The following is a 23278-nucleotide window of genomic DNA, read 5'->3' as shown; positions in this document are numbered from 1 at the left end:
CTGCAACCAACTGCACAGGTGCCGTTATGCCCCCCAGCTGTCGTCCTCACGTCTGTCCACGTGATGACACGCACAGCTCCGGTCTCCTCCGTCTCTCGTTGAAACAGCGGCTCCACTCGGCTCCGTTTCTCATTGAAACAGCGGCTCCTCTCGGCTCCGTCCAGCTGCGTTAGCTTGGCAGTTCCCCTAGTACGCCCACGTGGTGAAACTCAACTGCGTGTCCTCGTAGCGTTAGCTTTCTTCTTAATCAGCGCAATACACCGTGCAGCTTCGTGTTGAAGTCACGGCAAAACTGTCATGCACTCGTACTGTCCATAGACTGTTGCTTCAACACTCACAGTCACAAATACACACAGTGTCCCACTTTTTAACTCTTGAAAACTTTGGTTATTTGGTCATCACATTCATGCTCACCCTTTCCATACATCTTTCTTCTCTCCTCCCCTTACTCTCTGTCCCCCCCCCTTCTCGTCCGTGAGAAACACCTGCCTCTCAGACGCTCAGACCACCTCATACAATTAGACAATTACCAGAACATTGGTTCCTACCCAAATGAATAAACAAATAAAATCTTAAAATGATAACAAACATTTCTAAGATACTTTTGAATACTTGTTAGCCTAATACATTACTTTTTCTTTTAAATGCATTTATATATCTGTAGATATGTATATTTCTAATTATCTCTTTTTTTAAATAACCATGTTTTGCAACTAGGTTACAATTACATTACATGTCATTTAGCTGACGCTTTTGTCCAAAGCGACTTACAATTAGTGCATTAAACCTGAAGGTATTAGCCTAGGACCATAGGAATCAAGTAAGTATAAAACTTTAAGAGCAATCTGTAATCAATACAGGACTGCTTTACGTTGAAGAAGAGAAGAAGAGCCTTTTTTATATTTTTTTAAGGTTGTTTAGGTGACCATGACTTAACCGAGGTATTGTTGGAAGCGGTAGGTCTTCAGCCTGCGGCGGAAGATGTACAGGCTGTCTCAGGTCCTGATGTCGGTCGGGAGGACGTTCCAACATTTGGGTGCCAGGACAGAGAAAAGTCTGGAGGTGGTTTTGAGGCGAGGTGACCCATGCACGGTGGATGTCGGCAGCTGTTTGGCTGATGCAGAGCGGAGAGGACGGGCAGGGGTGTAGAGTTTGACAAGGTCCTGGATGTAAGAAGGACCTGAACCATTAGCAGTGGAGTACACCAGAGCTAGAGTCTTGAAGCGTATCCGCGCAGCCACCAGTAACCAGTGGAGGGAGTGGAGGAGGGATGTTGTTTGTGAAAATTTGGTAAGATTGAAGACTGATGGAGCAGCTGCATTCTGGAAGAGTTGCAGAGGTCGGATGGCTTTGGCAGTCAGTCCTGCCATGAGGGAGTTGCAATAGTCCAGGCGTGAGATGACCATCTCCTGGACAAGGACCTGAGCTGCCTTCTGAGTGGGAAACGGGCGGATTCTTCTGATGTTATGCAGCAGGATCTGGTGGTAGGGGTAATGTTTGCATTGAGGGACAGTTGGTTGTCGAAAGTCAAACCAAGGTTTTTAACAGTTTCTGTGGAGGCAGCAACTGTGTTCTGGACAGTGATGTGGAGGTCAGTGGTGGGAGAGCCCTTCCCTGGGAGTTAAAGTAGCTCAGTCTTTTCCAGGTTGAGTTTGAGGTGGTGTGTGGACATCCACTGGGAGATGTCGGCCAGACATGCAGAGATACGTGCTGCTGCCTGTGTTTCGGACTGATGAAAGGAGAGGATTAGCTGGGTGTCGTCGGCATAGCTATGATAGGAGAAGCCATGCGAGTGGATGAGAGAGCCGAGAGAATTGGTGTATACCAAGAAAAGGAGCAGACCCAGGATAGAGCCTTGAGGGACCCCGGTGGTGAGTGGACAGGGTTCTGACACAGGAAAGGTGCAGTCCTTGAGATAGGACTTGAGTAGCGAGAGGACCAAGCCAGATACTCCAAGGTGGAGAAGGGTGGAGATGAGGATCTGATGATCAACAGTGTCGAAAGCTGCAGAAAGGTCAAGTAGAACCACCACAGATGAGAGAGCGGCCGCTTTCGCCTTGTGAAGCTGTTCAGTCACAGCGAGAAGGGCAGTCTCTGTTGAGTGGCCCTTCTTAAAACCAGACTGGTGAGGGTCAAGGAGATTGTTCCCATGCAGATAGGAGGACAGTTGATTGAAGATAGCCCGTTCCAGAGTTTTGGAGAGGAACGGCAGGAGAGAGGCGGGTCTGTAGTTGTCCACTAAAGATGGGTCAAGGGTGGATTTCTTTAGGAGAGGATTCACCCTTGCTTCCTTCAGAGAGTTAGGAAAACAGCCAGTAGTCAAGGAAGTGTTGATTAGATGGGAGAGGGACGGAAGGAGGTCCGGGGCAATAGACTGGAACAGGACTTGCGCACTTTCTGAGGAGTGAGAGGACAGAGCGAGTCAAGAGAGGAGGAAAGGGTAGCGAGGAGAGTGTCGGTTGCAGAGTTGGGCAGTAGAAGTGTGAATGAGTCGGATGAAGGGAAGGAAGAAAGAACAGATGAGGCCAGAGCAGGGGCAGAGAGAAAACATCTTCAACCATCTCTATCTCGATTTAATTCCCATTTACCTTTTTGTTATATTCCAAATAAAATTACATCCATGTTCTTAGTTTATATAACGAGTGCAGTGCCCGTAGAAAGTATGTATTTATACATTACATACCACACTACAACGTCTGCAACCCCATAAAACACAGTTTTTATAAGGTACGCACACCATCCAGCACATACACATTGAACATTGATATTCGCTGGAAACTATTAGAATATTATTGGAAAATCGAACCTTGTAGCGCACTTTAAAACTCTGAAAGATAGGTAAGCTAAATAGACTTACAGATAAGATGAGTCAGGTGTGGAAAATCAGAGTAAACTGGGTTACTGACCAGGTGTAGGACTATCACACAATGGGGCGGAGCTCCCCTAAAAGGCGTCCCATCCGAAACAGTGCAATGCCGCTACACGTCCTACGTAAATAATATTGAAAAATGAATGTATATATTATTAATAATAACAAAAAGATAAGGAAACTAAAAAAAAAATCAGTTTGCTCTTAAAAATATGAACAGTCTCTGGTGCCCTCAGGTCTTCGGGGAGGCTGTTCCACAAACGTGGACCACAGTGAAAATATGACGCCTCACCATGGGTTTTAGTTCTTACTTTTGGTATTATTAAAAGGCCACTCCCAGAAGACCTGAGGGTCCTCAGGCTTATGCAGTTTTCTTTATTTGCTGTAAACCAGCTGATGGAAACATTCCTATTTTGTATTTTCTTAAATGCAACGTTTTAAAAAAAAATATTCGACTTTAATGGAGACATGGCTAGTGGTAATCAGCACTCTGCTACTGTGCAGGAAGTGGTTAGATATCTGACCACAAGGAAGGAACACAAAAAAGAATCATCTCTTCAGCATCATTCTAATTTTCTCAGGGTCTCCGTGCAGCCGATTCTCCCTCCCTTGCATCTGTTTTCTTGCTGTATTAATCTTCAACCATCTCTATCTCATGTTGATTTAATTCCAATTTTCCTTTTTGCTATATTCCATCTGCTTTCTTGCTCTTCTCTCTCCCTCCATCCCTCTTTCTCTGTCCCTCCCTCTCTAACTCCCTTTGTCCTCTGTTGTCAACCTTCCCCTGAGACAGTGTTGTCACTTCTCTTTAGTCTGGCTACTCGCTGTGGCTGCGCAGCTGTAATAGTTTTAGATTCCAGCTAAACCTTTGGCTAACTGCGTTCAGAGAAGGAGGGGTGAGAACAAGAGGGACAAGTGGAGAAAGAGAAAGGGGAGGTGTGTGTTTGTGGGGCTGCAACCATCCACACAGGCAATTAATGACTTTGACGACAAACCTCTGTCTTCAGTCTCTGACCCTGGGTTCTGCATTTTTTTTCTTTCTTTGTCACTCCTTTTTAAACTTATAGTCCTTTTCTTGTTTTTTGTATTTTAAGCACTTCCTAAAGGGACATGGATGCTTTTGTGGAGTTTTGCTTTTTTCCCTTTATCCTTTTTTTCTTGTCTTATCAAAGAAATGCATTAAGGGCACAATGGTATTTCCTGCCCTCTCTCTCTTCTCCCTTCACACAATATTCCCTGTGACAGTGTGGGCCCCTTACAATGTTGCTTTTGGACATTGTGACTGATGAAACAGCCAAGTCTGAATCACTGGCTTTGGGCTTCAGGCTGTGGGTGGTGAGCTGTAAAAGGTTACCATGTCAGAGGCATTACAATACAAAAAAGATTCCTCTTAATATGAGTCTCTTTGTGACGTTTGTGGCCCTCACGTGGCAATGCAAATCCATCAGCAATCATATTTAATGAGCTTTTGATTAAAAATGACCGTTTGTTTGGCTGAATCAGGTTGAACTGTGCACCACTGAATTTTAAATGTTGTTTTGTAAAATTATACTCTGCAGATTTAATCACTGTGGCCTTAATGTTTGACCTCCATTGATGGCATACACGTGATATAATTAAACAGATTAAGACTGTCCATTTATTATTCCCATGGCAACCTTTAAAGCATATTGTGCTGCAAACTATTCCAACATCTAAAACCATTGTAGCTTTATTTGCCTCTGCAGTGAAACTGAAAGTACCACTTTTCCATAACTCTTCATTTGAAGTGGCCAAGCCTGAAGAGCATAACACTTCCACTCATTTTTCATAGTCCTGTATATCAATGCTATACTTTCTTATACTGAAATGACAAAAACATTACTCAAAACATGTTCACAAAATATACACAAGTATTTGTCGTTCTCTGAACCTAGCCACTCATCTACATGTGTTTTTATTGGCTGCATGTTATTATTATTAATAATAATAATAATAATAATAATAATAATAATAATTGGATTTTAATAATGTCTTAAAAACTTCTTGATTCAACAAGCAAACATTTAAAAACCTTCGCCAACCAGTAAAGCCAGGTTCACACTGTTTGAAGTACAGAGAATTGTCACAATATCCAGTCGTCTCTCTTGTTAATAAAACCTCTTCTAATTGTGAAGGTCTCTGAGGTTCGTAGATTGGAAGCCCAAGGGTAAACAAACTAAAACTGGAAAAAAACTGGTCTCAGCTCTTCAAGTTTTGTTTGAAGGTTGTGACAATGTGTGTGTTTTTTTTATTTTTATTTCAGGCGAGTATCTATAAGCAACAAAGCCTAAACAAGATAACATATTGGGAACGCTCTGTTTCAGGTCTCTCTGAAAAATAGATACCCAATGTGTTTTTCTTCACTGTAGCTCTGTGTCTGTCTTATAATTGTTCAAATATACCGGTAATATATTATGTACTTTCTATTACAAGTTTCAAAGAAAACAGAAAAGGTATAGCACAGTAAAACATCCTGTGTAAGGGTTATTCCAGTGCCACCAAAAATGGTGTTTATGTATCTATTCAGTACCGTTGTGTAACCCGATCACAATACCACATTATATTGTGATTCTAACAGAACTCCCTTTGGGTCAGCATTCATTAAGTTGCCCAGACTCTTATCTACAATATGATTTTCATTTGAAGGCCCTAAATTAAAAGCATATTTTTCCCTTTATTGGATCCTTTGTACAGCTTTCTTTTGTCCCAACATTGTTGGCAGACGTCTTTTGGTAAAACGAGATATTTTATTTCACCAACGGCTCTTATTATGCCCACTGATCTTTTGTTTGCCAGATCTATAGTGGCTTGAAACCGGATGTGAAAAAGAAGACAAACAAGTTGGCTGTTAATTTAAACAATTTGACTGTTCATGAGGTGTTTCGGTTTGAGTTGATCCAGACATTCTCCCGAGTCAAAATTATTTTGACCTCCAGTATATTATTTTAACACTTGGTTGAGGTTTGCAAGAGGCATTTTCACATTTGATCCACTCTGTGGTGCATGTCATTCATTAAATCCAGCAAAGCTGTACTGAAAAGTCAGCCAATTTTACCCTGCAGATGTAAAAATAGGAAGAAGGGAGGTGATTTTTTTTTTTATTTTATTTCAGACAAGACAGAATCTTCTCTTCATAATCCCCTGTGCTCCTGGAAAGGTTTGAGACCTTGCTAAGCCTGTAATCTCTGCCTCCCACAACTTCACAAAAGTCAATATGAAAGACCAATTACCAGTATAAATACTGCACATTTCCTGTCTTGGAGATACTATAAATAAAAAACTGCTATGTCTAAATGGAAAGGAAATGGGGACTTAAAAAAAAATGCAGTAGAATCTGTCAACTCAGATGTCCAAATATTCCTGCTCTGTGTGTAAGCCTGAGTATAATGCTCATCAGGTGACTTTATTTTGTCTTGTGTATTCAGCCTTTAGCAGGGTATTCAATATGGATACTTTCTTATTTTAAATGTGCATATATTCATATAACATTTAGTCTTAAAGCAGCATTAACTGACTGATCTAAAGTCCCACCCTACTTACTTAGTGTTGCTAAGTTGGAAAGGTTTGACAAAAAAAAAAAAAAAAAAACATGCCAATGCTGGTGCTGTTAAGTAGAGTCCTTCAGGGTGCATTAGTTTCTGTAGTCCTTTATTCTGCCAGACACCCAGAAGGTAATGCACCCAGAACTCTACTTAACAGCACCAGCATTGGCATGTTTTTTGTGCAACCTTTCCGACTTAGCAACAGTCCTTTTTCCTGTTTGGATGCCATGTAAGCTACATCCAAAAAACATTTAAAATTATTCATTAAGCATCATTGTGTTTCAAAATGTTGATCCAGTAAGTCAAAGTGAAAAAATAGTTATCAGGTCATATAGGTGAGGTTATGTTGAAAAAATGTATATCAACATGGCATGGTAAACATTTTTATGGCATGGTAAACATTTTTTAAGGCAGCATGAAAAGTATTACAAAACAAACAAAACAGCCCGAGACTCCAAAGGCTTAACATAGTTGTTGTTTTTTACATTTCTGCAAAACATTGGTATGTTGAATTTCAATGTTGTATTCTGCCAGTTGTGTTGATTAACAATATTGATCATTATCTAACTAACATTAGCTCACATCAGCCCTTAGAGACTTATCAATGCTCAAAGTCTTCAGATGACAATCAGAGCTTGAGGTTCAGCTGTCAAAAATCAGCTGGACGACGCTTCTTTCACAGGTGAAACTCTTGAATCAGTGAGAAATGACTCTAGGCACAGGCATCATGATGATGAATATCCCATCTCATCCTTAGAGCATCAGGTAGTGTCATGAGGAGCTTGACTGTCATCCAATCATGTCATCACCATCAGTGCCATTCCAGTGGTCAGTTAGATACCCAGTAACATTACACAGATACTTGTTAAGTCCACATTGCAAACATTGAACATTTTTAACGTATAAACTGAAAACATGGAAGTTTAGGATTTATGATGTGACTTGACATATGCCGACTCAAATTACTGTGTTAATTTCAAGTCCAATTCATGTCTCAAGTCCTTTATTTTCCTTCAGAGTAGACTCATGTTCAAGCCGAGGTTCTCACAGAACCAAGTTTGCTCAGCTGTTGTTGATGGGAATTAGGATCGGGCATTACTCATCCTCCCTGAACTTTAAAATAAAAAAATCTGATCATCTACCCAAGGACCTTTTTATAGTTTGTCATTTTTATCTGCCTGTATTTCCTTCGTCTCTGTGGGCACACTAACCCTGTCTGTTTAATTAAGTAACGTTAGCTTCAGAACCCAACTGGGCACCTTCATTAAACTCTCTCCATTATGCAATTTCTACATCACTTACTACAAGTGCTCCTTCAGCTGCAGCAAGCTGGATGCTTTCTACAAGAGTTGTGTGTGTAGAGAAGGAGGGTGGACCCCCAGAGGTAAAATCAAATCAATACCTTCAGGCAAGAGCTAACAAGGTCTATCTAGTGTTGTGCTCTGCCTCTAAGTAATGTCAGGGGACAAATGTGCAGGTTCTAACAGTTAGCCTATGTCTAATGGAGGAGAACCCCGTAGCCCACCCACCCCCCTCCCACTGTGTGTATGCGTGGGTGCACATGAATGTGAGGTGAAGAAGATGAAGAGGCCTCCAATGCAGCCATTCACTGTAAACTTTGACTATCAAAATGTCTTTAAAGTGCCCTTCATGAGTAATACAGTGCAGCTTTTATTTTCTTTTATTTTTGTCAGTTTTTGACAGTTATTTCGCTTTCAGTAGCAAATCTTAACATATGCAGCCTCTGCGACCTATTGTATTCTAACTGAATAGGCTTGTTTCACTGCATTTCACAAAAGTATGTGCAGCATGCTTACCAAAAAAGCCCCAAAACTGCTTTATTGGTAAAATATGACCTGCGAGCAAAAAGAGACTGGAGGCTACAGTAAGGGCTTCATCATCCTCTTCCAAGACAACAAGAAAAATACATTACATTAAAAGAGCAAGATGACCTTCCCCCAGGTCAAGCTGTTCTTTGATAAAAATGCATAAGAAATGTTGACTCACTGGCTGGCCAAGGTAATTTATTCAGTGTGAGTCAACTCATGAAGTCTTGTTAGCTTAGTTAGCATTTGGTGATTGAAGGGTATAGCGAACGCTCGTGCTCTTTAATTGCGGTGGATTGTGTTTGTGTCATTGCTGTTAAGAGGATAAAAGGTGTTTGTCCACTTCAGAGAGGTACCAGTCACTTCTTGGTTCTTTTTTTTTTTTTTCACCCGCTCTGTGCTCTTGTCAGATATCTGGCTTCATGCCAGTGTCTTATAGTTAAGGGAAAAGAGAGAAAATTACAGCTTGTTCAAAAATACTGAAAAAAAAAAAAGTTTAATGGACTCTTTTGAATATCAGGAGGAATTGAATTTTTTAAAGCCAAGCTTTTTGTATTCCGGATGTTCTTTTGCTCTTTTTTTTATTTTTATTTTTTAGATTTTTTGAACAGTGTAAGGTACAAATGCTTTACACACACATTTATATTTTGTGTTTTAGTTTGTGTTGTATTTGCATATATGTATTATATGATGTCAAAATCTTAGCGGCACATTCTTCTATCATCCATTTTAATTAGCGCCTGTTTCAGGTCTTTCCAGTGGTTGCTGTTATTTAAGCCGTTCTGCGTTCCACAGCAACAACTCCTCTACTCTCCTACCTAATTGCTTTGTTTAACAAAGTGGCAATCAATCATACCATTCACTAGTTACCTGTCATACTATCCAGCCGTGAAATGGATGAGGGACATCGTTCCATCTTTTATTTCAACCAAAGCACTTTTCCTCTGCCTCAACTACTTTTTAACATTCAGTGAAGAAGAGAAAATATGGGATTTTTAATAATGTGGTGATTTTATAATCTGTCAATCTTAATTTTGTATTTTTTTTTCCACAATTAACTCTCAATTGATCATTCACAGTGAACTGAAAATGACTAATCAATGCGTCCTTTCGCTACAGAACATGCCCATATGCAGATTAAACAAAATCACTGAAATATGTAAAGAATTTCTATTCATTACACTTTCATTTTGTGTACAATGAAGTCATTTCTCCAGCAAGAAAGGAAAAGCTCTCTATTTTGCATGATCAGTTAAGGTATTTTATGTCACACATGCATTATCAGTTTAGCCCAATAGAGGTGAGTTCCTGTAGATAATCCCGATAGTATACAGAACCTAAAAGGGCAGGAGAAGGATGTGTTTCAGGGCAGGTTTTTGGGAACTTTATCATTTGATTAATGGAGCATTGATATGCATAGCTTATGAAATGAAAGGCTGGGAAATTGCTTTCCTATCTTGATGGGCTGATAATGTGAATGGGATGGGGGACTTGCCTAGCTCAGTCAACAGCACCTGTCATTACACCTTTGGTCCCTATCAGCCCAGCGATCTGTCTTCTCCCGATCTGCTTCAGAGGGGTAATCTCACAAAGCAATTAGGACTTCCTCCCTCTCCCCACTGTATTTAAATGGCAAATTATAATGCACCCCTCCTCTCCAGCTGTGGTAGAAGAAGATGGCTGCAGTTGGATGTTTGCGCAAGATGTTCAAAGACTGGAGAATAGCCATGGCTCATTAGTTTGGGAATTTTGCAGGGTAGAGTACCCCTGAATGAAGCAACTTGCTGCCCCATACTTTACTGCAGATAACATTTATTAATGATTCATTGTGACATATACATCATATGGTTTTAAGACCCAATTATATAGGTGGCCATTGAAGGGAAATATCACTGTTGATTATGTGGCAATGCAGTCTCCGTCAATATGAATGTCAAGTGACAGCCAACAGTGGTTTGTGCAAGCTCCTGGAAAAAATGCCGTTTTCATGAAAAATGACAGCAATGGTTGTTTGTGCAAACACAAATGACCTACATTTTTTAGACCTCTTGTGGCCATACACATAGTTGTTGTTGTCTGTCAGGAGCAAAGGCAAAAATAGTGTGGCTTTTGTTATATTGCTGCAAAATCTCTTAAGTGACCTAAAATGTCATGTATTTTGTAGGAGAATCTGATGTGTTTTCTAAAATAGAAAATACATCAAGAAACAATAAAACACTGGCTACTTTTGTCGTTTGAGTTGTAATATTTTCATTTTTGCTCTGCTATTGTTAGGAACCGTTTTATTTAAATTATTATATGATCATACACAAGCAAAGCGTCATCACTGGGGTGTCCCGGTGGTTCATTAGTAAAATACATACCATTAAGTCCTTGCACGGAAGTGAGCCTGAGATCAAATCCGCTCGTCCTCTCTGCCTCCCCCTTTCACTCCCCACCATTATTAAGCGGAAAAGAAAAAAAACCTCATCAGAAAAACTCCTGACCTGTCTTTTTTTTTTTTTTATAAAGAAAATAACTTCCTTGTCACATATCCCTGCTGGCATCTTCAACATCCAACAAAGGGAAAGTGAAATGGGTGGTAGGTTGAAGCACAAATGTTACAATAACTACTGGCTTTCAGCATCTAAGTCTTTATCGTCCCAGCAAGTGGTGCTGCTGCCAGGCCAAAGCCACAGCAATTTGAGCAATTTTTTTCAATATGGGACTGAGGCACCACATAGACATTCTTATACCTTTTAAAACGTGCAATAAAGTACAGTGTAAACGGCATTGGGTGAGAGAAAAAGTTTGTCTAAAAATCTTGTCTAGAAATTTGACAGATGTAAGAGCCTCTGTGACCACAGCCCAATGTGTGCCTTTAGCACCGGCAGTAGATCAACCACCGCGTCATTCACAGCAAGGACTTTTTGAGTAATAAAACACATAGAACACAACAGAACTTTACTGTCGACACACTTGGATATATGCTTCCAGCTTGAACAACATTGCTAACAAAATAAGCAGTACAATAAATAAAGGAGCCACAGCTATGATGTCTTCAGTGAAAGAAATGGTCGGAAACTCTCATCTGTTCTGCCACACCAAAGGTTTCATTCCAGCACTTTCTTAGTGATTCACTCCAAAACAAGAGTATCCATGTATTTGTCCTTCTGAGAACAATTGTGCATAACACCCCCCAACACAAATTACAAAATAAAGTAGAAGGGCACTCAGAGACCACAGACCTCCGACAAGGTCAAGTCAAAGTTTATTTACAGAGCACATTTAAAAACAACCTCAGTTGACCAAGGTGCTGTACAATTATTAAAATACAATAAAAATCATACACAAATATAGTAATACATAAAAACAATGAATACAATAAAATAGTAATAAAAACCTCAATCTAAAAACAGAGTTAGAGTTTAAAAAAGGAAATAAAAGAATAAAAAGTAAAAAAGCCAAGGATTCTTGCCTCGCTGGGACTGAACGCCAAGGAGAATAAGTAGGTTTTTAATAATGTTTTAAAGTTCTCAACAGACTGTGTAGCTCTGACCTGGAGAGGTCGGCTGTTCCACAGCTTTGGGGCCGCCACGGAGAAGGCTCTGTGCCCACGAGTACTGAGTCTGGACCGCGGTACGACCAGGACTAGCTGGTTAGATGACCTAAGTGCTTTGGAAGTACTGTGGGGTTTTCGAAGCTCTGATAAATAAGACGGTGCCATTTAAGTAAGTAGTAAGTAAGTAAACTTTATTTATATAGCACCTTTCACAGACAGAAGTCACAAAGTGCTTCACATAGAGATCATACACATAACATAAAAATGTACAAGTTTTAAAAGACCAAAACAACAGCAATTTAAACAACCATAGCAGTCCCGAAACAATTAATCAAAAGCCTGAACAAATAAAAATGTCTTCAGTTGGCTTCTAAAAGTGACAACAGAATCTACTGAGCGCAGTGAGGGAGGGAGACTGTTCCAAAGCTTTCAGGTATTTATTATTAAATTTAAGCATTTAAAAACAATTAATAAAACCTTAAACTGGATCCTAAAATGTACAGGTAGCCAGTGCAAAGATGCAAGGATGAGGGTAATGTGATCACGCCGTTTCCTTCCAGTCAGCAGGCAGGCGGCTGCATTTTGGGCTACCTGTAAGCGGCAACCAAGAATTACAATGGTCTAGGCGTGATGTGATGAATGTAAATGGGGTGCACTTGTATAGCACTTTTATCCAAAGCGCTTTACACTACACACTACGCTCATTCACACTGGTGGCCGAGGCTAACAGGGCACACTGGTGCCATCTGCCACCATTGGGAATTAATTCACACACACCAAGCATCGGGAGCAACTTGGGGTTCAGTATCTTGCTCAAGGATACTTCGATGTACTTCGATACATGTAGCTGCCATGGTCGGGGATCGAATCACCAACCTTCCGGTTACTGGACGAATGCTCTACCAACTGAGCCACAGCCGCCCAATGTATGGATGACTCGCTCAAAATCATTTGTGGAGGGATAAACCTTTACTTTTGACAGTAGTTGTAGCTGGAAGAAGCTAGCTTTGACTGTCAAGCTTATCTGTCTATTAAACTTGAAGTCAGTGTCCAGAATAACACCAAGGTTGCTTGCAGAGGGGTGACACAGAGATAAAATAACATAACATAATAATAACATATCCCTTTCTCTTTCTAACCACATAAGGCAGCAGATTAATCAGCAAAGCTCTATAGAAGAAGTAGAAGGAATAGTAGAAGTTAAAACAGTGATGCTAACAAGTCGATAGCACGGTGAGACATGCTATCAGACCAAGGTAACGCTAACTGTACATTATTTACTGTAAATAATATCACAAAGTAGCTAAGTACAAACTTAGAGATGGCACGTTTGCTGTTGTTTTGTCGTGTATAGTGGGTATGACTCCAAACCTAAGAATCAGTTTCAAGGCAAAGCCGGCGTTGAACTGATCCATGTTGGTGAAGCCATCAGGAGCAAAATGGTTAGCACAGACGAAAGCATTAGCTGCTGCAGGAACCTGATTGTCATAAATAAAAATGCGCCATTGATTCTTTCTATCCTCCTGTGCTGGGAGAGAAAATAGACTCCTCCTTGACATAAGCAACAAGGAGGGGAAAAAATATGTAATTGTATATCCCCAGTGAAGTGTGATGCTTTGGAATATCAGCAGTGATACTGTGAGCTGAGTGAAAAGGAGTTATTTCGTCATTGTTGATTGTGTGTCGTCTCAACTGTAATAACACTATTAATCCTGGAGGAAGGCACCTGAATGCCTGCAGATTGTTTTGCTGAAGTACATTAATTTCAATCCACTTCATCCAATTATCTTATATTGACACGCCAAGGATAACCAATTGCAAACTGAGGTGAAGTAATCAGAGAGGGAGTTATCTGTGTTGAACTGTATTGGTTTATAGTGAAGGACAGAGAGGCCTTTTTTCACTGTGTGTCTGACCGACTCTATAACTTTCCCCATCGATCTTGTGAAGCAGAACATTGAAATTTGGATGCACTGATCAATAACTAGTGATTGACATATGCGTCACACCCATTTAATGTCATACACTTTCTGGTGACAGAGACCCATGATGGAAGATTCTAGCATCGGTTAATAATTTCAATTTAAGAGTTTTTCTTTGTCAAATTACATTTATCAACCTGAAAAAAAAGCTGCAAGCTCCAATCTCTGCTCTGTGACATATCCACAAGACTTAGCCTTGCGATTTGTCCCCGACATGCACCTTGAAATGGGAAAAAGGGCTTTTAGGTACGCTGCTGTTGTGGCTTGAAATTTGCTGCAGACTGATTTGGGTCTAAGGGAGCTGGTCTCTTTCAAAAATAGATTGAATAAGTGCGAGGAAAGAACATCCTGTTGCCGATGCTTTGACTGAGCTACAACCCCAATTCCGTGATGACTTGAGTCTTATTTCTAAAATACACTCGTGTAGTGTCAAACCCTGCTCCTGTAAAGGAGTTCTTTAATCTCATTGAGGAGTTTCCTGGTTAAATACATTTTAAAAACAACAATCTGTACAGCTGTATCAATGCTTTCTATCATAGGTGTGCCAATTTTTCTCTCATTAGCTTTAATGTTGCTAGGAAACTACTTGAACAGATGACATCTCCATTATTTGCATACAAAGCTCTGAATGGCCATGTGTTCCTCCTCCAACTCGGAAGTAGCCACAATGAGCACAAATTTAGACCCATGTGAATCACTGAAGAAATTTGGGGCGATTAAGAGTTTTTGAACCAAGCTTGAGTTAAATCACAAGGCATCCACCAAACCCTCAGGCTGTCTGTATTTATATAAAAAACATATCCCGATGCAGCTTCCCTGTGTCAGGGTCACAGCTTCAGCACTGCTGCTCCCTCAATGGTTTGGTGCTCTCCAGCCTTTGCATGATAACATACTCCTGAAGATGGGGAGTTTGCAACTCCTGCTTTGCCAAGCATCTGTGGAAGATCTGACCCGTGGTTAGACAGTGACATATGTCATTTGCCAGCCTGTGCTTCTGCTTTGGCTCTCTGCCTGCCTGCCTGCCCTCAACTTGTTACAGTATGTTAAAGACTGAGGAGACTAGGTAGCTGAGCACTGTTAAAGTATGAGGCCCCAATTCCAGCTCCTCAGAATACAGGCATGCTATCTGAGATATCCCCCTCTCTTTCTCTTCAGTGGGAATATTGATGTCGCTGTGTCTTTGTCACTGCTCAACAAATTTGCCCCCCTTATCAGCAAAGTGCAATGACTTTGTTCCACATACATGGACAGCTGACTATCCCAGATCCACTATATCCCCGCCCCCTTACAGTCCATGTCCTAGATTCTTCACATGCCGGTGTGTGCAGGTGGCTAAGGATGATTAGCTGAGGCATGTGTTCCAAGCACAGCATCTTTCAGCTTTGTGTCTCTCTGCTGGTGAGTGTAGATTTGCTTCACTCCCTCACGCTCCTCTTGGCGAGCTCGTATATATGTCGTTTATATTTTGCCCTAACATTTCTGTGTTGCTGCTGTTCAGCTATCCTCGTTAGCAAGCATGTCTCGGAGCTCATGCGGCGTTATCACTTTTGTCACTGTTGAAGGCCAGTTCTGGAGCCATTGTGATTTGCCATTTTTTTCCCACTTGTATTAACAAGAAGAGTTACTCATGTAACTGGCATGCTTTTATCAGAGGATACCTAGACAAAGGAAACCAGTCTTTGTTGGGACAATGATGCTGCAGTTCTGCCCACCATCTTAATGTTAGTAGTTTTGTTAAAAACAGCAGAAAAAGCATCACACAGCAGTGAAAATAAGCAACAAGTTCTCCAACCTAAACGATTGAAAAGGTTGTGTGTTTGCGGTTCACGTTTAACGACACATATATACAGCTCGCTGTACAGAGGCACATTCTAAGAATAGCACACATGGCACACTCGCGGTTGTAGAAAAGGCTGCAGTTTCTGTGGATTTGTTATAAAAAAAATTACCTGGGTTTAGGGCAAAAAACTCCCTGGTAAGGCGTTATAAAAGACAGTTTAAACAGTAAATAGATGTACGTAAATGCCTTAAGTGAGCAGTTACAAGGGTCATGTTACTACCGCAACTTCAAAAACGTGATTCACGTAACTTGCGTTAACAATGTAACTTAAGTTCAAAAATCATTTACTTTTGTTTACACACAGGAGGCAAACCCCGCTTTCTTGGGTGAAAGTCCACCGTTTGTTTGACCCATGCACCACCCTAGCCTACTACTAAACACGGGAATCTGCCTTTTTAACTTTGCTTGGCTGTCAATCACTACTACATCAGCAAGAAGGCGGCAGACGTATTACAGGACAACATTATGGTCTCAATCGCTAGTAAAAAAATCATCTTCAAGACAATTTGATGTCAATAGTTCTAATACTGGCCCCATTTAGAAGAAAATTGAAGATAAAGAATCGTATGATTTGGGGCGTGGCTACAGGTCACTGACAAGGCGAGCCGTCATCAGGAGAGAAGCAGAACAATGCGTATCCACGGCAACGTGTCAATAAAGTTATATAAAACGTTATATAGATAGAAAAGAGGACGTTTACCGATTTGGTCTCATAACTTTGACCCTTTCATACTGCATTTTCACTTAATGACAGTTTATTTGAACGTTTTGTTCAGTAAAAATGTCTTGTTCAGTGTTTGGTTGGACTAACAGACACTCCAAGGAGTCGCTGCTCAGTTTTCTGAGGTAAGAAAGATACATTTTGTTCTTGTTTTTTTGCTAGCCAAAACTAACATCCCAGTTAATGCTCCAATTAATGCTAACATGAATTAGCAGCGGCTTCTCTCAGTCGGGTTGCCTGTGTAGAGAGGCGTGTAGTCAGTGTCGTCAGATCCCTCGCGCTCCGTCACAGTCCAAATATGGTCTGCTCCGCGTATCGGAAACAAGATGGCGACACAAGATGGCGACGAGTATAATGCTGAACTCGAGGCTTCCAACGGGCAGTCCACAAACCAATGGGTGACGTCACGGTGACTACGTCCATTATTTATATACAGTCTATGATTACAGCGCACAATGAAATACGTAAATATAGCTTTTTTCGCTGTCTGTACAGACGATCGATTCAATGCACTTATTGTGATTGAATACACTTATTGTAAGTCGCTTTGGACAAAAGCGTCAGCCAAATGACACGTAATGTAATGTAACGACCTATGCAGATGTTTTTGAGGGAAGCGGGCTGAAATGAGTGGTTAGTTTTATTTATTTGTGACCAAACCGAAGAAGCAGGTCACCTTTAGCACTCTATTATTAAGAGCTGTGTCATAAAGAAGAGATATAAAAGTGCTTATCCTCTCTGCACAAGTGTGAGAAGTTCAAATGAAATATCTATAAATACTGCCTGGACATTTGTACCAAACCAGGTCTTAAATTAAAAACATATGGCTGAGTTCTCCTCTGGAGTCATAAACATAATCATTCAGAAAAAACAACAACAATTAGCTTAACAAAGACATTACATTCTAAAGTATCATAATGAGCTCTGTTACGTTGTTAATCTGTTTATGCTGAGAGACTCAAGGGAATATAGATGAGACTTGCAGTGTTTATTTCCCCGATGAGCCAGTCTTAAATTAATAGTGGACAGAAAAAGGCGAGCTGAGATAATAGAGGGGATCTTTGAAGTAAGTGTAAGATAGAGAGCGCTTGTTTAATGATTCAGGCCTTCGAGGGTCAGGGGATGTCAGAGCTATTCGAGGCTGCAGGCAGAGAGGAAATGGTCATGCCACAGGTGTTAGTGTGATTAGTCATACAAGTAAAAAGTTTGACACTGTTGTGATTGTTAGTGTTTTCAGTTCAGTTCAGCTTTTTTATTTCAAACATGTGCGAGTAACACAACAAAGTAAATTCAAAAACAAACAAATCCAATGAGGATAATCAAAACAAAAATAGCAATAGTCAAAACAAAAGCTATCATGTGAACACAACATGTCCGAATAGGAGTAGGATGAAGCATATGTTTATTGATCACTCCATTACTCAATTAACAATTTTTTCATTATTTTTTCCTAACCATACATATTTACATATTACATATCTACAAAAAAATAGAATTAAATAAAAATAGGTTGTGAAAGCCCTTCTTCCTCCCTGTACGTTGTGAAAACCATGTGTTTGTACTGCTTTTTAAACTGGATCATGCTTGGACATTGCTTGAGCTCCACACCCAGTCTGTTCCACAGCCTCACTCCACAAACAGAAGGACAAAAACTGTTTAATGTTGTACGTGCCCACTGATGTTTTAAATTGAACTCACCCCTCAGATTATAACCCCCAACTCTGTAAAAAAAAAAAAAAAAAAAAACACAATTTTTGAATATTTACAGGAAGTAGATTGTTAGATAACCCGTGTTATGAATTATTCTTATGGCTCTTTTCTGCAGTATTGATAGAGATTGTATTGTACATTTTTAAGTATTACCCCAAACCTCTGCAGAGTATTGTAAATATGGTAAAATCAGTGAACAGTAGAGAATGTGGAGTGATTTGTGGTCCAGAATGTGTTTTGCTTTGCTCAGAACTGAAATGCAGTTTATTTTGTCATCAATTGTTACCCCAAGAAACTTGTGTTCATATACTCTTTCAACATCCACACCATCTATTTGTAACTGTACTTGTGTGTTCTTATTGCAATTGCCGAATGACGTGAATTTGGTTTTACTTAAGTTTAATGATAATTTGTTTCTGTCAAACCACATTTTCAGTTTGCACATTTAGTGGTGATCCTCCCCAGTAGATCCTTTAACCCCCCCCCCCCCAGAACAAAAATACTAGTGTCATCTGCAAATAATACTAATTTTAATGTTTTTGAAACTCTGCATATGTCATTTACGTAGAGTATAAATAGTTTTGGACCTAATACTGACTCCTGTGGGACGCCACAAGCTATATCCAAGCATGATGATGAATGTTCACCCAACTTCACAAATTGTGTTACTTAAATAACTTCTCACCCAGTGCAATACTAACCCCCTGATCCCGTACCGTTCAAGTTTATTGATTAATATGTTATGATTAATTGTATAAAAAGCTTTTTTGAGATATATGAATACTCCAACTGAAAGCAGTTTGTGATCTATAGTGTTTGTGATCTCCTCAATTGATTCTGTTAATGACAGTGATGTTGTTTGCTCTAAATCCGTATTGACTGTCAGTAATGTATGTTTGTTTATGAATTTGTCTAATCTGTTATTGAATAGTTTTCTAGAATTTTGGAGAATTGTAGAAGTAAAGAAACTGGCCTGTAATTTGTGAAGTGGTGTCTATCCCCAGTTTATACAGCGGCATAACTTTAGCTATTTTCATGTTGTTAGGAAATTTTCCGGTTTGGAATGATAAGTTACAGATGTATGTAAGTGGTTCAGAAATCCCCTCAATGACCTTTTTTTTTTTTTTTTTTTACAACTTTCATATCAATTTCATTTGAATCAGTAGATGTTTTGTATTTACATTTATTTACCGTACCTATTATTTATTTTTCATCCACTGCTGTGAGGAACATTGAACTGGGATTTCTCACTATAAAGTTATTATTCCAATCCTCAGTTAACAATGAATTTGGAATGGTTTTTGCCAGGTTTGGTCCAACATTTACAAAAAATGATTAAAGCTGTTGACCACATCGTCCATATTGCCCTTTTTAATATTATTATTAGGGCCGGGACTCAATTAAAAATATATAACAGCATATAAATATTTGACCTGAGAACAGTGTGAAGTAATTTCTTTCACATGGATTTTTAGTATACCATTGAATAATGACTGAATACATAAGCTTAAGCAACAAAAATATTGTTTATTTTTGTTCAAGTCCAACAGACCAGTGCAATTTTTGCCATTAAGTGTAGCAATAGCAAGTCAGGCTAACGTCCACGCTAGCTGCTATATGTTTTGCATTGAGGTGATACTTGAGGCTTGATGTGCTGCGGTGATATGCAAATTCCTTGTTACATAGCAAAACAACCATGCTCTTACCGACGCTTCCATCCCTTCCATTCCTATCCACGGGGCCAACCAAAGCGCTCTCATCAGCTTCTTCGTTCATGTTCACTGTTTGTTGTTGTCTGAACTCATGAATGCTAGTTGGTGCTCCAGCATAATTGGTCCGCCTGAAACTCATCCAGTGAGAAACTTTCCACGGTGCAAAAATAAGTGTGATTAGAACGTGTCAATTTTTTTACGCGTTAATTTGTGTGTAATTAACGCATTAAAGTCCTGGCCCTAATTATTATCAATAAAATATTGAGGGTACTTCTGTTGTTTAACACTATTTTTAATAATACTATTTAATATGTCCCATATACCTTTAATTTTCTTTTTGTTATAATATAATATTTTACTATAGTATTCTTTCCTACATACCCTTATTTTATAGGTTAACTTGTTTTTATAGTTTCTATATTTCTTTTCTGCTTCTTTTGTCCTTTGTTTTATGAATCCTCTATATAGTGTATTTTTCTTTTTACAGGCATTTTGTAATCCCTTCATGAACCATGGTCGATCTTTGTATTTTTGTTTTCTGTAGTATCGTTTTATTGGACAATTTTTATCATATAATGATGTGGATATTCTTAAAAAGGTTTCATATGCAGTATCAATATCACTTTCATTATATACCCTTTCCCAATTTTGTGCCAGTAAATCAATCTTAAATGAACTCATAGTTTCGTCCTCACACATCTGTATTTTAATTTTTCCTCTGGCTGATTTCTCTGGTAGTTGCTGTTATAAACTGTTAACACTGGTAGGTGGTCACTGATGTCATTAATTAATACTCTGCTCATTGTATTATTTTCAATATCATTGGTAAATATGTCAATTAAAGTGGCACAATGGGATGTGATTCTACTAGGTCTGGTGATTTTTTGGATATAAACTCATGCTGTTTGAACCCAGATATCCTTAAATTGAAGGAAATAATCTTAATCTCTACTGCTTTTGCATTTATTCATATTTGGAATGGATTTTTTAAATTTAAACTCACCACCTGTAGTTTTTAGCTGTATAGTCTCAGTTCCATTTTGTTGTTTAGGTTGCAGAGGTTAGAAAGAAATCCAGCTGCCACACTGGGCTTTTGTCTTGCTACACCTGCACATGACGCCTTCGCCTGCTTAATGCAAGACTTTCCCTGAGTGACAGCTGGGACCCACAACCTGTGGGTCTAAAAGTGACAAAGCAACACTCCGAGTAACTTCTTCAAAAACATTGCATGCAGCAGTCCTATGTTGTTGTTTTTTATCTTGTGGCAATTTGCAATGAAAGGACTAGATTTGAAGAAACATACACATTCCCCATTACCACCAATAATAAGGAGCAACTTGAAGACATATCTTTTTCCATCACATCGTGTCTTTTTGGGTACATCCCGATTTGAATTATGGAAATAATGTTGTTTGATTTAAATTACTAGGAACAGTATATTTTCAATAAATCAGTGTTAATTGTCAGTAAGAAACAGTTAGCAATCTGCTGTTTCTCTTATCATATTCTGACATTTGTTGAACCATCCGGCCATCCTTTTCTCCTCCCTACAAATCTATAGTGTGATTTGGCAGACGCTTTTATCCAAAGTGACGTACAATAGAGAGTTTAATACAACACAAGCAAAGATGAAGTCAAGAAACAACACAAGAGTAAGTGCCATGGGTTGACCATTAGGACGTAAGTGCTTTTAGGTTGGCGAGCGATCAGCGCAAACATTTTATTATTTTTTTTACCCGTGTCATCTGTGTGTGTAGAATGTAAGGAGCTGGGTCATCAGTCTCTTCTTAAAGATTGATAAGGACTCAGTAGATCAGATGGAGTTTGGAAGTTCTTTCCACCACCGGGACAGTACAGAGGAAAAGATTCTAGTTTGAGACGTAGATCCCTTCAGCCGCGGAGGATCCAGATTCTGGTCAGGTCTAGTACTTGTAAATTTTACAGATTAACCCTGTCCTTGGATGTCCTTGGTCTTGTTTACAGCCGATTGGCAGTTCCATAAGCCAAAGGTGAAGGAAGAGTGAGTGGTTGAGGCTTTTATGAGTGTGAAAACGTTCTGGTTGTATTGTCTGCGACAGATTCTGTGTTTCCGGTAGCCATGAATAACAGGATGTTTTCATAGCACATGTTGCATGAGTGAGAGCAGTAGAAAATGATTTAGTGAGTCAGTGTCCTTGCTCGGTGGACTCGCACAAGTAGATTTTACAGGTATTTACCCAATTCAGGCTTCACACAGTGAGGGCTGAAACAACTTAAATAATATACGTGTGGCGCGAAAATGTGGAAAAGAAAACTAAACTTAACCAGTTCTAACAACGTTCACAAATCTAGTGCCTCGACTCTCGTTAACACAAATTGTTTGCTCTAGAAGTTTAACAGTCAGTAAAGACACACATACAGAGCCGTATAAAAGGGCTGTTACAGTAGCGCGAAGCGGTTCTTAAAGGTGGGCTGGAGGCAGGGCAGCAGGTGATTGGTCCCCAGACCGGTAAGGCTGAAGAGGGCCAAGCCAGGGAAACACTGCGGCCCGCTGGTAACGTCTACTGTGGTCCTGAGGCACAGACAAGGAAAAGAGACAACAAAACAAACACACAGTACCCCAAGAACCGTTACACTAACTCAATCTCTACTAATCGCCATTACGGCCACAAAACAACATGAAACCTAGTCAAACTCAAACAAAAATACCAGGAAAACCTTACGGACCTGTCTGTAACTTACAACACAGTGCTTGTCCTCTGCAGGCTTTGTGGCTCTGTGACAACATCCTTTGCTCCCAATGGACACGACTCGTAATTCATATGGCCACTACAGGGCTTTGTCACATGAACGTATTGTAAACATACGGATTGCCGTATTGAGGCACTCGCTGAAACAACTGCTGTTGTTTGTCTTGGGAGGACAGCCTCGCCAACACTTTGTCACTGAAGATTGATGGATGTACTCGTAAGTTTTAATGGCCCAATGCTCTTTAATGTTGCAAGCTCATTCTAAATGACTGACAAGTACATTTTTAAAAAGTGCTGCTGTGAAGTGGAGTGATGGCATCCAACAGAGCCAATTGGACAGCTTCATGCATGTACAAAGAGCTCGGGACATGACGTACAGTCTATAGATATAAACTCTCTTCATGCAGTTGGATAAATCTTGAAATAAGATTCCCGGGTGGAAGCTTAATCTGCAGGCAATGGAGAAGAATGACTTTTCTGCTTGGCTGATTAGGCCACAGCCTGCTGGCCCCAGTGTCTTGTCAGCTTTCGAGTGCTGAATGTCTTGTTTATAAATAAAGATGTTTGTGGATATCATTTCATCGAAGCTTCTGACATTGCTACTGACGTCAAAGTCATTCCTATTGGCAAGCCTTTACCAACAGGGGGAAAGTGTTTTCATTGGGACAGAACGCACACAAGCGTGGCCGTGCATCCCTGAGAACTGTTTACCGAGCTGCTCGAGCTGACCCCTGAAAAATTGCTCGGCGGTCCGACGGGATCATCTGTGTCATAACGAAGGCTGT

General features: G+C 39.9%; 1 pseudogene; it reads right to left on the bottom strand.

The window, feature by feature from the left end:
- Nucleotides 1–932: 932 nt before the first annotated feature.
- Nucleotides 933–23266, bottom strand: LOC131968116 (uncharacterized; annotated as a pseudogene).
- Between the last annotated feature and the right edge of the window lie 12 nt (nt 23267–23278).

This window comes from Centropristis striata, chromosome 3 (assembly GCF_030273125.1).
Source record: "Centropristis striata isolate RG_2023a ecotype Rhode Island chromosome 3, C.striata_1.0, whole genome shotgun sequence".
NCBI classification, from domain to species: Eukaryota; Metazoa; Chordata; class Actinopteri; order Perciformes; family Serranidae; genus Centropristis; species Centropristis striata.
This window is presented reverse-complemented; position numbering and strand designations above follow the sequence as displayed.